Here is a 14,747-nt window from a genome sequence, read left to right as displayed (position 1 = left end):
TGATTTGCTATAATTGTGGCAAACTTGGACACTTCCAAAATGACTACAAAGAGGAGAAGAAAAAGAAGAAGAAGAAGCAAGATTCTAATTTTTATTCTTGAAAGGAAGATGGAGATGCTTTCATCACAACCTTGGTCATTCGTGCAGGTGAAAATGCATGGTTAACAGACTCAAGTGCATATTTCCATATGACTCCTATTAGAAACTGGTTTAGTAAGTATGAAAATTTTGATGGTGGTAAGGTGTATTTGGTTGATAACTCAATTCTTAATGTTGTTGGTCATGAAAGTATTAATGTAAAATTTTATGATGGTAGAATTAGAAGATTTGATGGTGTCTTGCATATCTCGGGACTAACAAGGAATCTGTTATCTGTTAGTAAGCTAATAGATGCAGGTGTGTGATGTAGGAGCATCAAGCTTGGATTTTGGTGGAGTTATTATTTTCATGGTTAGGGATGTGTTGGAGACACATTGAGGAACCTTTTCCTAACTTCACATAGAAATTGGAGTTATCATTTTGAAGTTTGATTTGTTTTTACCTTGTTGTTGGAACTATGTTTTCTGGTTTCTAGGTACCTATTGTGGGCCATATAACTAATTTTTCGCAATGAGTTAAAGGATGAAAATTTTAGGGATTGAAGAGGGCTTATAATAATATATTTTATTAAAGTTGAAACTACTAATTCTTTATAAGTTGGGAGATATGACAATTCCCCTAGTGTATCAATTTCTGGCAGTTTGCACAACAGGTTTCTATGCATGACTTTCAGGATGGATGTGCAGATATCCTTTATGAATCAACCTTTGTACATTTTAGGGGTTGTAGAGGACCTAAAGCAATACCTTCAATTCAAAGCATGAATTCTAATTAATCAAGGCTAGGATATATCATGATTTTTCTTAGGTATCAATTTTTGAACATTTAATTTCTTTTGGAGGCTGAATTTTGGCATTTAATTTATGTATGGGTATTTAATTTTTGTTGTGGATGACTTGTGGCTTAGTTAGATATAAGTACAAGGTCTTTTAGATTCTTTCATTCATTTATGGAAGGATTATTCATTCATTTGGAAGAGGAGTGAGTGTGAAGAGTAGTTGAAAAGCGAGTTTTTCTGAGTCTGTGGATAGAGTGCCAAATGTGAGGTAGGTTACACTTGGATCTTTGATAAAGTTTGAGAAGAGCTAGTAGCTGTAGCTTGGAAGAAAAGGAGATTGCTTGGTGGGCTTACAAGAACAAGTTGAGATCTTCCTTGGAGGTTTCTACCAGAGTGTGGATCTGGACTAGCTAGGGTTTGGATTAGATCTCAAAGGATCTTGCAGAACTATTATTATAATTTCTTTGTATTTGGCCATGACCGAGAAGGCCTTACAGACCAACACATGCATGTAATCAGTTATATCTATGAATAAATTATTATGATTTGGTATCAAATCTTGCATTATTGCTTCTTGTTGCAATGTGGTTATTTTCTAGGGGCTAGGACGTCTCCTTTATGGATTCTTCTGCTTTGCACTATGTCACTATGCATGTACAATTTTTTGAAGTAGGTGTAAAAATGGTGAGAGGTGTTATGGTAATAGCAAGAGGAAGAAAATCGGGTACATTACACTAGCTTGATGCATGCACATTTGAGTGCAATAGTACTTATGATAAGATTGTGAGAAAGTCTACTCAGTTGGAAAAGGAGAGGGTTTCTCTTTCAACAAATGGTTGTAGTTTTTGGGTACCCAAGGGTGCTCTATCTATCGAATCAAAGTTGTCTGTAGAGAAGACCATGTTATGGCACTAGAGACTTAGCCACATAGGTAAGAAGGGTCTACAAACCTTGAAAAATAAGAACATTGTTGATGGGTTAATTGACTGCAATCTTGAATTTAATTTTTGTGAGCATTGTATCTATGATAAAAAAAAACCACATTCAGTTTTACTTGATTTCTTATAAGTCTTCATGTATTTTGGATCTAATCCATTCAGATGTATTTGGTCTAGTTGATGTTCCTTCTATTGGTAGATTAGTTTATTATGTTTCTTTCATTGATGATTTTAGTAGAAGAACATGGGTTTATTTCCTTAGGAGTAAAGCTAAAGTTTTCAGTCATTTAAAATAATTTAAAGCAATGGTTTAGTTGTAGACTGGAAAGAAAACAAAATGTTTGAGAACTAATAATGGTGTTAATTTTTCTCCAATGATTTTGAAACATTCTATAAAGATTGTGGGATTAAAAGAGAGAACACAACTTTGTATTCTCCACAACAAAATGGAGTTGCAAAAAGAATGAACATGACCCTAATGGAGAAGACTAGGAGTATGCTAAGTGGTGCTAGACTAGAACAAAAGTTTTGGGCCAAAGCTGTAACCACTACCTGCTACCTGATAAATAGGTCTCCTACATCAACTCTTGTTGATAAGATGCCAATGGAAGTGTAGTCAGGCCACAAGCCTTCACTTAGACATCTAAGAGTGTTTGGTTGCGAAGCATATGCTCATATGCCAAAGGAGAAGCAGAAAAAATTGGATTAAAAAGTTGTTAAATGTATTTTCATCAAATATAGCTATGGTGTGAAAGGATACAAGTTTTGGAATCCTATTGAACAAAAGGTATTTTACTCTAGTAGTGCTATTTTTAGAGAAACTAAGCCTTCTTCTATTATAGTGCAGCCTGAATATATAGAAGAAAAGAAAGATGTGATTCAACTACCTGCTACACTAGAGAAATTTGAATTGAGGCCTTTGGAAAGACAAGGAATTGAAGAGAGCTCTATGAGTTCTGAATCATCAGAGGAAGAAGAGGTACCTGAAGCTAAACCTGAACTAGATTCAAAGATCTAATAGAAAAAGGAAACCACCTTAAAGTTATGGATATTCTCCTGATGATTGGAGATGTGTATTTGTATTGAATGCTAATATTGATGAACTGAGATCTATACAAGAGGCTCTTGGTATGAATGATTCAGATACCTAGAAAATAGCCATGGATGAACTAATGTAAGCTCTTAAGAGGAATCAAACATGGGACCTTGTACCATTTCCTGAAGGATGGAAGCCTATTGGTTGTAAATGGGTGTTCAAAAGGAAGATGGGTTCAGATGGAAGCATTGAGAAGTATAAAGAACATTTGGTTGCAAAAGGTATCTCTTAGGTTGAGGGAGTAAATTATGATGAGATTTTTTCTCCAATAGCCAAAGTGAAATTCATTAGATTTTTACTTTCTATTGTAGTAGCTTATGATCCAAGGATCGAGCAAATATATGTGAAAACTGCTTTCTTTCATGGAGATTTAGAGGAAGAAATTTACATGTCACAACTAGAGCACTATGTGGTAAAAGGTAAAAGTAATTTGGTCTATAAATTGAAGAAATCATTGTATGGTTTAAAACAGAGTCCTATGACATGGTGCTAGAAGTTTGATACACATGTTGAGTTTGAGAATTGTGCGATCTAAATCTAATCACTACATATATTTCAAAATATGATGGTGATGGTTTCCTAGTTATTGCCTTGTATGTCAATGATATGTTGTTTATTGGCAAAGGAAAATGTTTGATTGTAGAGTTCAAATATCAGCTCTCGATAAAGTTTGAAATGAAAGATCTTGGTGTAACTAGGCATTTTCTAGGAATGGATATTATAAGAGATAGATAGAATAGAAAGCTTTGGCTAGGCTAGAGTAAGTATGTTAGTACTATTCTGAAAAGGTTCAATATGTAGGATTCAAGACCATTGAGTGTTCTTGTTACAATGGAAACAAATCTTTCTAGTTCACAGTGTCCCACATCCCCACTGGAGATGGACGATATGTGTCAAGTACCATATTATAATGTTGTTGGAATTTTGATGTATGTTATGGTTTGTATAAGACTAGACATTGCCCAAGCACTGGCAGTACTTTCTCGTTATATGTCTAATCTAGGAAGATCACATCGGGATGCAGTAAAAAGAGTTTGTTACTTGCAAGGTACCTTAGAGTACTCGATATGTTTTCATGGAACATGAAACATGCATTGCTTTGATATTCGAGGCTTTGTGGACTTAGATTGGGCCAATGATGTTCATAGAAGAATATCCACCAATACATATGCGTTTAATTATTTGATGGTGTAATCAGTTGGATGAGCAAGCAACAAGCTTTGGTCACTTTGTCCACTATAGAGGCAAAGTATATGGAAGCTACTCATGCTTGTAAGGAAGTTATCTAGCTTAAGAAATTGTGTTTAGATATAGAGTTCAAAAAGGGTGCAGTGACAATTTATAGTAAGAGTGAGAGTGTAATCTACTTAGTGAAAAATTCAACTTTTCATGCCAGGACCAAGCACATTGACGTACAATATCATTTTGTAAGAGACATGGTCAAGGATGGCAAGGTGAAGCTAGAAATGGTGTAGACTTTGGTGAATTTCATTGATGCATTAACTAAGCCCATGAGCACAAAGAAGTTCAAATGGTGTTTGGAGTCTATGGGCCTCTCAACCCTTAGCAATTAAGTCCATGATATTTTGGATCCCTTGACTCTTGCAAGGTGTTCGAAAAGTGGGAGAATGTTGAGAACATGTGTCTCAACCTTGCAATCATTTTCTAGAAAATTCCAGTATTTGTTTGTGGAAATTTTCCACTTGTTTATATCTTGGAAAAGATTGTATAAAATACCAAAAAGTGTCTCGTTCGTAGTAGAATATAGGAGGGCCATTTTTAGAGCATAGTTATCTTGTTTTATCACTTTTATGGGTGTCTAAACTAAGAGACAAAATTATGGATGGGATTACTATTTTAACCTAGTTTTGTTTTCCATCTTGGAAATGTGAATGTCAAAGTGGGTAACATGCAGCATGGTAGATTTGCCCATGGTTTTGCAAAACCACAAGTGGTTTGTAAAATCACTATAAAAGGAGGGCTTGGGCAGGTGTTTGGTTCATTGAGTTTTTGCAAGACTGATGCTAGAAGGAGTCTCTTCGAGTTTGAGTTGTGGTGATGCACTCCTATAAGAACTTGCATTGCAAGTGTATTGTAATCATCTTGGTTTGATAATACATTGTGTGGGTTTTGGAGGGTGGCATTTTTCTCCTGCAAGGGTTTCCCCACAGTAATCACTCTGTCATGTGTTCATTGTTATTTTGATTATATCATTATGCATTTCTTGAGATCTCTACAATAGTTAGTTGAATTTGCATAATTGTCCTCTCAAAGATTAGTTTAGGAAGTGATTTCGAACATCTTTGCTTCCTTACAGGGTAAAACTTTATTATAATAGAAAAAGAAATAATAAAAAGAGTAAAACATGAAGTTTTATTGAGCTCTATCACAACTAACAACTTGATTGAGAACATTACATAAATCAAGAGACATGTGCTCTGAACCCCATTTAGTCAAACAATTAGTATCTCATTCTACTCTCAAAAGGTGTATGTTAAAATAATAGAATCAAAAGACCAACTTAACAAAAAAATATGATAAATAACGAAAACCTAATATCAGCTAAAGGGCCAGTTCTTATCTAATAGACACTTTTCTCTAAAAACATTCTAATATAAAATATATTTTTAATTATTTGATATTAGAAAAGCCTAACATCCATCATAAATTCATAGATGCTTAAATATTTTGTTTTCTCACATATTATCTCCAAAATTTGATCTTGTATTAAGGCATCAATTGCCTTTTATTTGGAAAAAAAAATGTGTATTCAAATTTCTAATAATATGTGAATCACAGAGATCAACTATATCAGCTTGCATGTTTTTTTTAAATTCCCAATCATTAATTTATAAAATAGAATATTCATTTCACATGAGAAATATGTTCCACTTAATAATAGTGTAATATAATATATAGAGTTTGCTAATGATGGATTCACATGCCTTGATGTGAGGAATGGTAATGTTGCCATCCCTAATTGAATAAGATCTCTTTTAAAAATTATTGGAGATTTGCAATTATGAGTATAATAATTTCAACTAGTTTGCAAGGCGGATTTGAACCAAGAAGCATATATGCTTGAGTTGAAGGAAGCTTATCATCACTAACTTTCATAATTTCATAATGCCTTTAAATTTTGTGTTACACAAACACACAACTAATAGAGTAACAATATTATTATTCCCAAATTCATTTTTCCTCGCTCTTCTCAATTTTATTCCTACCTTACACTTGTCAGGCTTTTGGACTAGACTTGAAAAACTCCTTAACTACCCAACTACAACTCATCTCTAATAATTTGCTTTATGGCTTGGATATACAACACTTCAAACTACAAGTAAGGTAGCTTTAACCAATCCTTAATTATTTAACAGATTTAGTTTTTCTCCTCATAGAAGTTTGTGCCTCATCAGAATGATATTTTTTTTTTCTAGGTATGAGTCTAATGAACACTTACTATTAGTTTTGATAGCTTGGATAGTTGTTCATCCATATATAGTTAATTAGCAAGAAATTTTTTTGCTAACTAATTGGTTAGATTAGGGAAAAATATTTGTTAATTAATTGACCACTTTTGGAAGCAAGTAGAAACCAACTTGGTTAGGTTTGTTAAGTTGTTTTAATCTCGACCGTCGATTGAGAATCAATCTTAGCCATTGGTTTTCCAAAAAGAGTAGTATAAAAGGGGGTCAAGGGGCATTTGGAGAACAATAATTTTTGTAGAAATTTTTTTTGTGTTAGCAAATGAGTTTGTAGTGATAGCAAATAGTCTTGCAGTTTAGCAAGGGCATAGTGATAGCATTGGGGATAACAGTGAAGGAATATCAGTGGGAGAAATTAGGAGGTTGTCTAAGTTCTGCCAGTGAGAGGCGAGGAATTTTGTATCTCTTAATTTGCTAAAGTTAATATAATTCCTCATCTTGTAGAACTAGTTTTCCCTTAGGGGTTTTTCCAAGGACAATTTGTCCAAAAATATTGTGTTCTTTGTATTGTGAATTTCTTTCTGTATTTTATTGGTGAAGTTGCAGTTGTATTATTTTTTGATATTAGTTGAGAATTTGTTTTTGAAGATAGGAAATTAATAATCAGTGACTACAATAGGAATTTTCACATGGTATCAGAGAGATGTTGAGGGTAGAAGTGTTTTTCCTTAGGAAAGAAATTAAGTATTTATATAACCTAGATTGATCTCTTTAGATTTATTATTTCTTTAATCCCTTGACATGGCTTCAACTGGTTTGAGAGATCGGGATAGATTGGATGGTGCCTCGAATTTTGGTGTCTGGAAGGCCTGACTTTCTTTATTGTTGGAAGAGAATGGTATCAAAGATTATGTTACCACTGGTATAGATGTACCTCCAGACGCTACACAGCTTGCAACATACAAGAAGGAAGATGCCAAGGCATGGAGGATAATCCTTAATGGTGTCAAGGATCATATTCTTCCACATATCTAAATACAATAAAGAAGATGTGGGATGCCATTCTGAATCTGTACCAGAATGCTACCACAAATAGGAAGATGATTCTCAAAGAGAAGTTGAAGAATACTTGGATGAACTAGGAAGAAGATGTCACAAGTTACCTCACCAGGCTTAGACTTGTCAAGGATGAATTAGCAACTATTGGAGATAACCTTAGTAATTTTGAGCTAGTGAGAATACCCCTAAATGGTTTTACTAAACAATGGAGTATCTTTGTTCAAGTTCTCAGTGGAAAATATACCTTACCAAGTTGGGATCGACTATGGACTGGTTTCACTCAAGAAGAGTTTAGACTAAGTCTTGTCAATGGTTCCAATAAGAGTTAGAAAAGTGAGGTGGAACAGGAAAATGTTGCCCTAGCAGGGAAAGGGAAAGCAAAGAAGGGGTCTAGCAAAGGATCAAATTCACAAAGTGAGAAGAAGAAGAAGGACCTTTCTAAGGTCAAGTGCTTTGGTCATCATGAGTATGGTCACTATGTCAGTGATTGCCTAGAAAGGAAGAAGGCAAAGAAGTAGGCAACAACTTCATCAAGTGCAGAAGAACTCTCTAGTAGAATGAAAGATGAGTTTGCACTTATAGCTTGTATGGTGAGCTCAACCTAATAGACTATCTAGTATATAGATAGTGGGGTGTCATTTCATATGACAGGAGTTAGAGAATACTTCTCTAGTTATAAGGAGGAGAACACCAATATCAAGATTTCTATGGAAAACTTGTCTAAACTCAACCCAGTTGGGAAAGGGACTGTTCAGGAGAATAAAAAGATAATTCCAATTCATGTTGTGTTGCATGTGCTAGGCTTAGGTAGAATTTTATTTCTATATCTATTCTTCAGGATAGGGGGTATAATGTACTCTTTAGAGGGACACATGTGTTGATTAAGCACAAGGATTAGAAATCACCCATTACTATTGGAGTTAGGAGTGGTTTCCTTTATAGGTTGCAACTTGATACTCCCAAGGCACTCATGAGCAACAATAATCCTAGAGATCTTGGAAAGATATGGCATAGGAGGATGGGCCATATTAATCATGGAGAACTTAAATTGCTTCGTGAGATGATGACAGGTGTTCCAAAGGTGAGCATAGAGCATGATGTATGTAAAGGATGCATGTTGGGGAATTTTGTGAAAGAATCTTTTCTAAGGAGTGACACTAGATCTGAAGGTGTTCTTGATCTAGTACATTCAAATGTATGTGGATCGATGTCGACAAAATCTCTTAGAGGATATGAGTATTTTGTTAATTTTATCGATGATTTCTCTAGGAAGACCTATATATACTTCTTGAAGACCAAGGATGAGGTTTTCAGTCAGTTCCAAGAGTTTAAGGCTCTTGTGGAGAACTCGATAGGAAGGAAGATAAAGGTTCTTGTTGTCACTTAGGTTTGCACCCTTGTCCAAGGCCTATGTGCGAGGACAACCTAGTGAAACATGGAAACAACCTCCAAGATGTGGGACTTGAACTACAAGGTTGAGTCTCCGGAGAAGGCCGGCTTCCTCTTACTGTCAGGGCACACCTATCTATTCTCAGAAGGAAAGGGAGAAAGAGAACACTAAAGCAAATCTACCTAGTCTAATCTAAGGCGGTGATGCACCAAAATAGAGTGTTCAGACTCATTCCTGCCCATTTATGCACTACAGAACTAGGGTAACATCCAAAAGTCATACACGTCCAGACTTATATCGATCAATAATCACATACAGATCAGGAAACCAACCGAATGACACTAGGAAAATAAGATTTCACTTGTATATTATTCAATAGGCCAAAGATAGGTACAGTATGTGGACCACTAATCTCAATAATGCATCAATGAGAGGCAAAATGAAGCACATACACATTGACCACTGAAAAGAATGATGCGGGATTTTCAAAAAGAAATCAGTCAAGACTACAAGATTAGTATGGTGATCAGATCATTCATCTCAGTTCCAACAAGCTACCCAAGGGTCTCATTACCTTGGAGAGTGTCTTTAATCCTGATGATCAGTCAAGGGATAAAGGAATGAATCTAGCTGCAGAAAAGGATGATCATGCCCCAGTTACTATTGCTGATGGAAAATCTCTTAACATGGGAAAGGTATGTTCTAAAGCCGAGCAAGAAAATTTCATTCATCTATGTCAAGAGTTTAGTGATGTATTTGCTTGGACGTATGATGACTTAAAAGGTTTCGACCCTAGTTTGTTTCAGCATACCATAGATTTGGTTGATAGGGTCAAACCAGTAAGACAAAAACAGAGGCCAGTGAATCCCAAGATTGAACCTTTGATGAGGAAAGAGCTATCCAAGTTGATTGAAGCTAACATAATTTTTCCTATTAAACATTCATCATGGGTAGCTAACCTTGTCCCTGTGAGGAAGAAGAATGGAGAAATCAGATTGTGTGTGGACTTTAGGGATCTTAATCAGGCTTCCCTTAAGGATCACCATCCTCTCCCTTCTATGGAGAAAATTCTGTCCAAGGTCAGTGGGTCAAGGAGATTCTCTTTTCTTGATGGGTTTTCTGGTTATAACCAAGTGCTGGTTAAAGAGTCTGATAGATACAAGACAACATTTACTACTAAATGGGGCACCTATGCTTATTGCAAAATGCCATTTGGATTAAAAAATGGAGGTGCCACATTTCAAAAGGCAATGGAGGTAGCTTTCAAAAGATTAATTAACAAGTTTGTCTTAGTATACATTGATGATATAACTGTGTATTCCAAGAATGTAGAAGATCATCTTGATCATTTGAGACAAGTATTTCTAAGATGTAGAGAGTTTGGGGTTTCTCTCAACCCAGCCAAGTGTGTCTTTGCTACAAACCAAGGAAAACTATTGGGACACATTGTATCTAAGGATGGATTGACCATTGATCCAGAAAGAACAAAAGAAATACTTGCCCTTCCTCTCCCTAAACACAAGAAGGGGCTGCAAAGTTTCCTTGGTAGGATAAATTTTGTAAGAAGGTTTATTCCTAATCTTGCTACCATGGTGAAACCCCTCATAGCCATGCTCAAGAAAGATATGGTCTTCTAATGGACCAAGGAGGGGAAGGAGAGTTTTGAAAAGATCAAGGCAGCCATAGCATCGGCCCCTACCCTCATGAACCCAAATTTTGAGAAAGATTTCATCCTCTACACTTTAGGTGGTGAGTCAAGTATTTCTGCTGTCTTGACTCAAACAAATGACAAGAATGAGGAGCAGCCCATAGCCTTCTTTAGTGAAGGGCTCAAGGAATATGAAGATAAGAATAGCTTTGTTGAGAAGCAAGCCCTTGCAGTCATTAGAGCCTTGAAGAAATTCAAACACCTCTTATCCCATAATAGGATCCATTTGTTGGTGCCCCATGCAAGTGTAAAAGACTTCCTATTAAACAAAGATATCAGTGAGAAGAGAGCTGGATGGATCACTAGGGTAATGGAATATGATGTTGACATTCAGATTACCAAATTGGTAAGAGGGAGAGGATTATGCAAAGAAATGTTATCAAGTCAGAATTCAGATGAAGAAGTTGCTATGGTAATTACAGAGCAGCAGGAGGAAAGAAATGTTAATGCCCCAAAGAGCTGGATGGATGACATGAAGAACTTTTTATCAGGGAATGGATACCCCCAAGGATTGGACAAAGCCAAGAGAAGACAATATAGATTGCAGTCCATTCCCTATGTTGTGATTGATGATATCCTATTCAGGAGGGATTTTAATGGGACCCTGTTGAGATGTGTTGAAGAGGATCAGGCTGAAAGGATGATTAAAGAACTCCATGATGGCCTTGATGGTGGCCACTTCTCTGCAAGAACAACTGCCATGAAGATCATGAGGGCTGGTTATTACTGGCCATCCTTGTTTCATGATTGTCATAGGTATGTGAGAAAATGTGAGAAGTGCGCTTTCTTCTCAGGCAAACAGAGACTTGCAACTCTTCCTCTTCATCCTATTCAGGTGGATCAGCCCTTCACCCAATGGGGGTTGGATTTTATAGGCCCCATTAATCCTCCATCTAGTGCAGGTCATAAATGGATTTTGGCTGCTACTGATTATTTCACTAGGTGGACAGAGGTAGTTGCCTTGAAGGATGCTACAGAGCCATCAGTTGTTGAATTCCTTGATGGAATTGTATCTAGATATGGTGCTCCTTCTACTATCATCTCAGATAATGCCAAATCTTTTGTTGGAACCCAGATTTGTGCATGGGCAATGGATCATAACATCTATCTGAGCACATCATCGATCTACTATCCTCAAGGTAATGGTTTGGCTGAATCTTCCAACAAGAATCTGATCAAAATCATAAAGAGAACAATAGAAGACAACCAGAGGGCCTGGCATAAGAAGCTAAGAACTGCTCTATGGGCTAATAGGATAACGCCCAAGAGATCTATTGGGAATTCACCTTTTGTGCTGGTGGTAGGGAGGCCAGACTCCCAATCTCATTGGAATTCCCATCCTTGGAGTTGGCTCATCAGTTGGAACTAATTGGAGATGATGCCATGTTAGTAAGAATGGCAAAACTAATTGAACTGGAAGAAAAGAAAAGCAAAGCTATGCAAACTCTAGAGATACATCAGCAGCAGATGAAGAGGAGCTTTGACAAGAAGGCAACAGCCAGAATCTTCAGAGAAGGAGATTTGGTTCTCAAGTGGGATTCAGACAGAGAAAAACCAAGAAGACATTCCAAATTTGATGCATTGTGGAGTGGCCCTTATTTGATCTCCAATTGCAAACAAGCAAATGCATTCCGACTGAGCAGACCCAATGGTGAAATTTTGCCCATTCCAGTCAATGGGATCTATCTGAAGCCCTATTTCTAAAAGTTTGGGAATCCATGTACATAAGTAGTTTAGTTCTTTCTGTTTGTTCCTATTTTCCAATAAGTGCGTGTGCACAGAGTTTCTCCCTTGAGTTGCTAGCTTCCGAAGTTTTGATAGTTTTAGGTCACAGAGGAGTTTCTATTTTTTGTTTCTAGTCATAGAAACAGAGCTAAGATTTTAAAGGTCTTCAATGTTTTGATTTCCTCTTAGGAGGATTAGGTTTTGCAGTTCCCATTTTTGACCTTGTTGCCCAATGGAGTTTCTTGCAGGCACTAGTCTTATGCATTGAGCAGGCTCATGCCCCCTGTGAGTCGCCAGAATTGTTACCTTTCACTCACCCGCCAAAGGTTTAAATTTTAAATGCTCAGCTCGTCCAACGGCTAGCCGCGGAAATATTATTTTATATGCCAAGATCGGACCTTATGATGTATTTTGTAGCCTGCAGGATCTTCTTCGTCAGATTTCAGCAAGATGGATGGTCGGCGCGATCTTGTCATTAGAGATGCACAGGAAATAGCATCAGCGACATCGCGCCCAATTGACGCATGTCTGGTGGGTCCGACGAGCAGGCTACAATGGAGGGTGGGTCAGGAAAGTTTTCTGGCGCCACAGGTGCTATGTTGCTATCGCATGTCGGTCAAAAAATCTCCATAGCGACATAGCGCCCGGTGGAAATGCTCACGGCAGCGGGCGACACGTTTCCACGGGCTGGAAGTTCGAAAGACCGGCGAGGCGCCATGGCGCCAATGAAAAACTGATGTATTTTTCGATGGTGACATAGCACCCAATCAAAAAATCCACCATGGCGAGAAGCGACTAGGCACATTGGGTCCCAGCAAGTACTTCGCATGAGCAATCAGGAGCTCAGCGCCACGGTGGCGAATCAGATGTAGCCACGTATTCATCAGTGGGGTCAAGGCAATACGGACCCTCCGAGTTGGTGCTTTTTCAGACCAGGGAGGTGTTTCATTGGGCTAATAAAGAGCGACCACGTCCCCCAAGTCAGAGTTCAGTCAGCATCACCAGTACATGGAAAGGTAAGATCTCCACCGTCAGATCAGGGCCGATCGACGGCAGGCGCCATCGCGCTATAGAAGAGCTGCGCGAGTCTTATGTTAACGACATTATGCCTGAAGGACACGCATCCTCGTGGGTCCAGGGATGTCAGTGAGGACTAGTCAGACCATTGATACGTGGCCAATTCTTATTCATCGATACGCTGAGGGGAATGATCTTCCTTGCACACCGTCAGATCGATTCAAATCAGCGGATGGCGCCATCTCGCTATGGCAGAGATGCACGGGTTTTAACATGGTGACATAGCGACCATCCACCACGTGTCGGCGGGAGTCAGGTCTTACCAATCAGCGTCAGGAGAACGAATAAAATGACAACACGCGTTCAGCAGGCCCAGTAGTTTCGGGAGGAATGGCGAGTCTTCACGATCATCGGATCCGTGGAGATCTATGACTGGCCATGTCTCGCTATCGAGAATAGCTCGGTAGATAACATCGGTGACTTGGCGCCCTTGCGCCACGTGTCCTAGCGGGACCACATTCCATGCCGCCGGATGCGATCGGATTCAGGGTGACCGACAGACCAATAAGCTGACGCCACATTTTGGCGGGCCCAGTGAATCATAAAAGGAGGTTCGCGAGAGGTCAGGTTTTGCGATCGTCAGATTAAAATAGATTAACGACAGCGCCATGTCGCCTTGGTGAAGCTGCAAGATTTTTAGTATAGCGGCATGGCGCCCTGTTGCCACGTGTCGATGGGGTCAAGTCTCGCCAGGATGGATCGCTGAGTTGTTGCCATATGTCATTCGGATGAAGATTGGTCGCCAAGGTGGCACCAACTGTGATGGGCCCAGTCTAGGAACAAAGCAGGGCAGTACGAGGCAATTCTGGTCGTCAGACGGAGACAAATCTGCGGTGGGCGCCATTGCGCTATGAAGAACTGGTCAGGAGATAGTGTTAGCGACAACGCGCCTGGATGACACGTGTCCTATTGGCTCGGTCAAGATTGACGGTCGGCTGGCAGATAATATAACCGTCATAGTTAGTGATAACCATGTGAAGGGTGGCACAGTAGTTCAATGACGGAAGGTCAACTACGGGAGGACTTCCTCAGGTGGCAAAATAAAGAAATATAGTTGGCTCGCGTGGCCTAGTTGACGCGTAAGGAGCCTGGTTGACCTTTTGACTAGGCTGATTCATGAATCAAAAAATGAAGATGATCGATGTTATCTTGCAATTTGATCTTCGCGATCATTTCCGACCTACCAGGAATGAATGCCAGGCATAGGGAAACACTCCACCGTCCCAGTCAATCCATCTACTATGTCAGTATCATTCATTGGCACCACTCTATCTACTCGAGGCGTTCTTTCAGTCGAATATCTGATTTGGTACTTCAGAATCATGCTCGAGTGTGATCTTTGATCGGATATTTTGGGGTTCGATGCCAGTAGGTAGGAAGTAAATGTAACGCAGAAATCTTCAAGTTATGCCTGATCTATAAAGACAATTTTGTGATTTGTTCCTAGGGTTG

This window comes from Cupressus sempervirens, chromosome 11, assembly GCF_028749045.1.
Source record: "Cupressus sempervirens isolate cs-2001-9-10 chromosome 11, ASM2874904v1, whole genome shotgun sequence".
Classification (NCBI taxonomy): Eukaryota; Viridiplantae; Streptophyta; class Pinopsida; order Cupressales; family Cupressaceae; genus Cupressus; species Cupressus sempervirens.
This window is presented reverse-complemented; position numbering follows the sequence as displayed.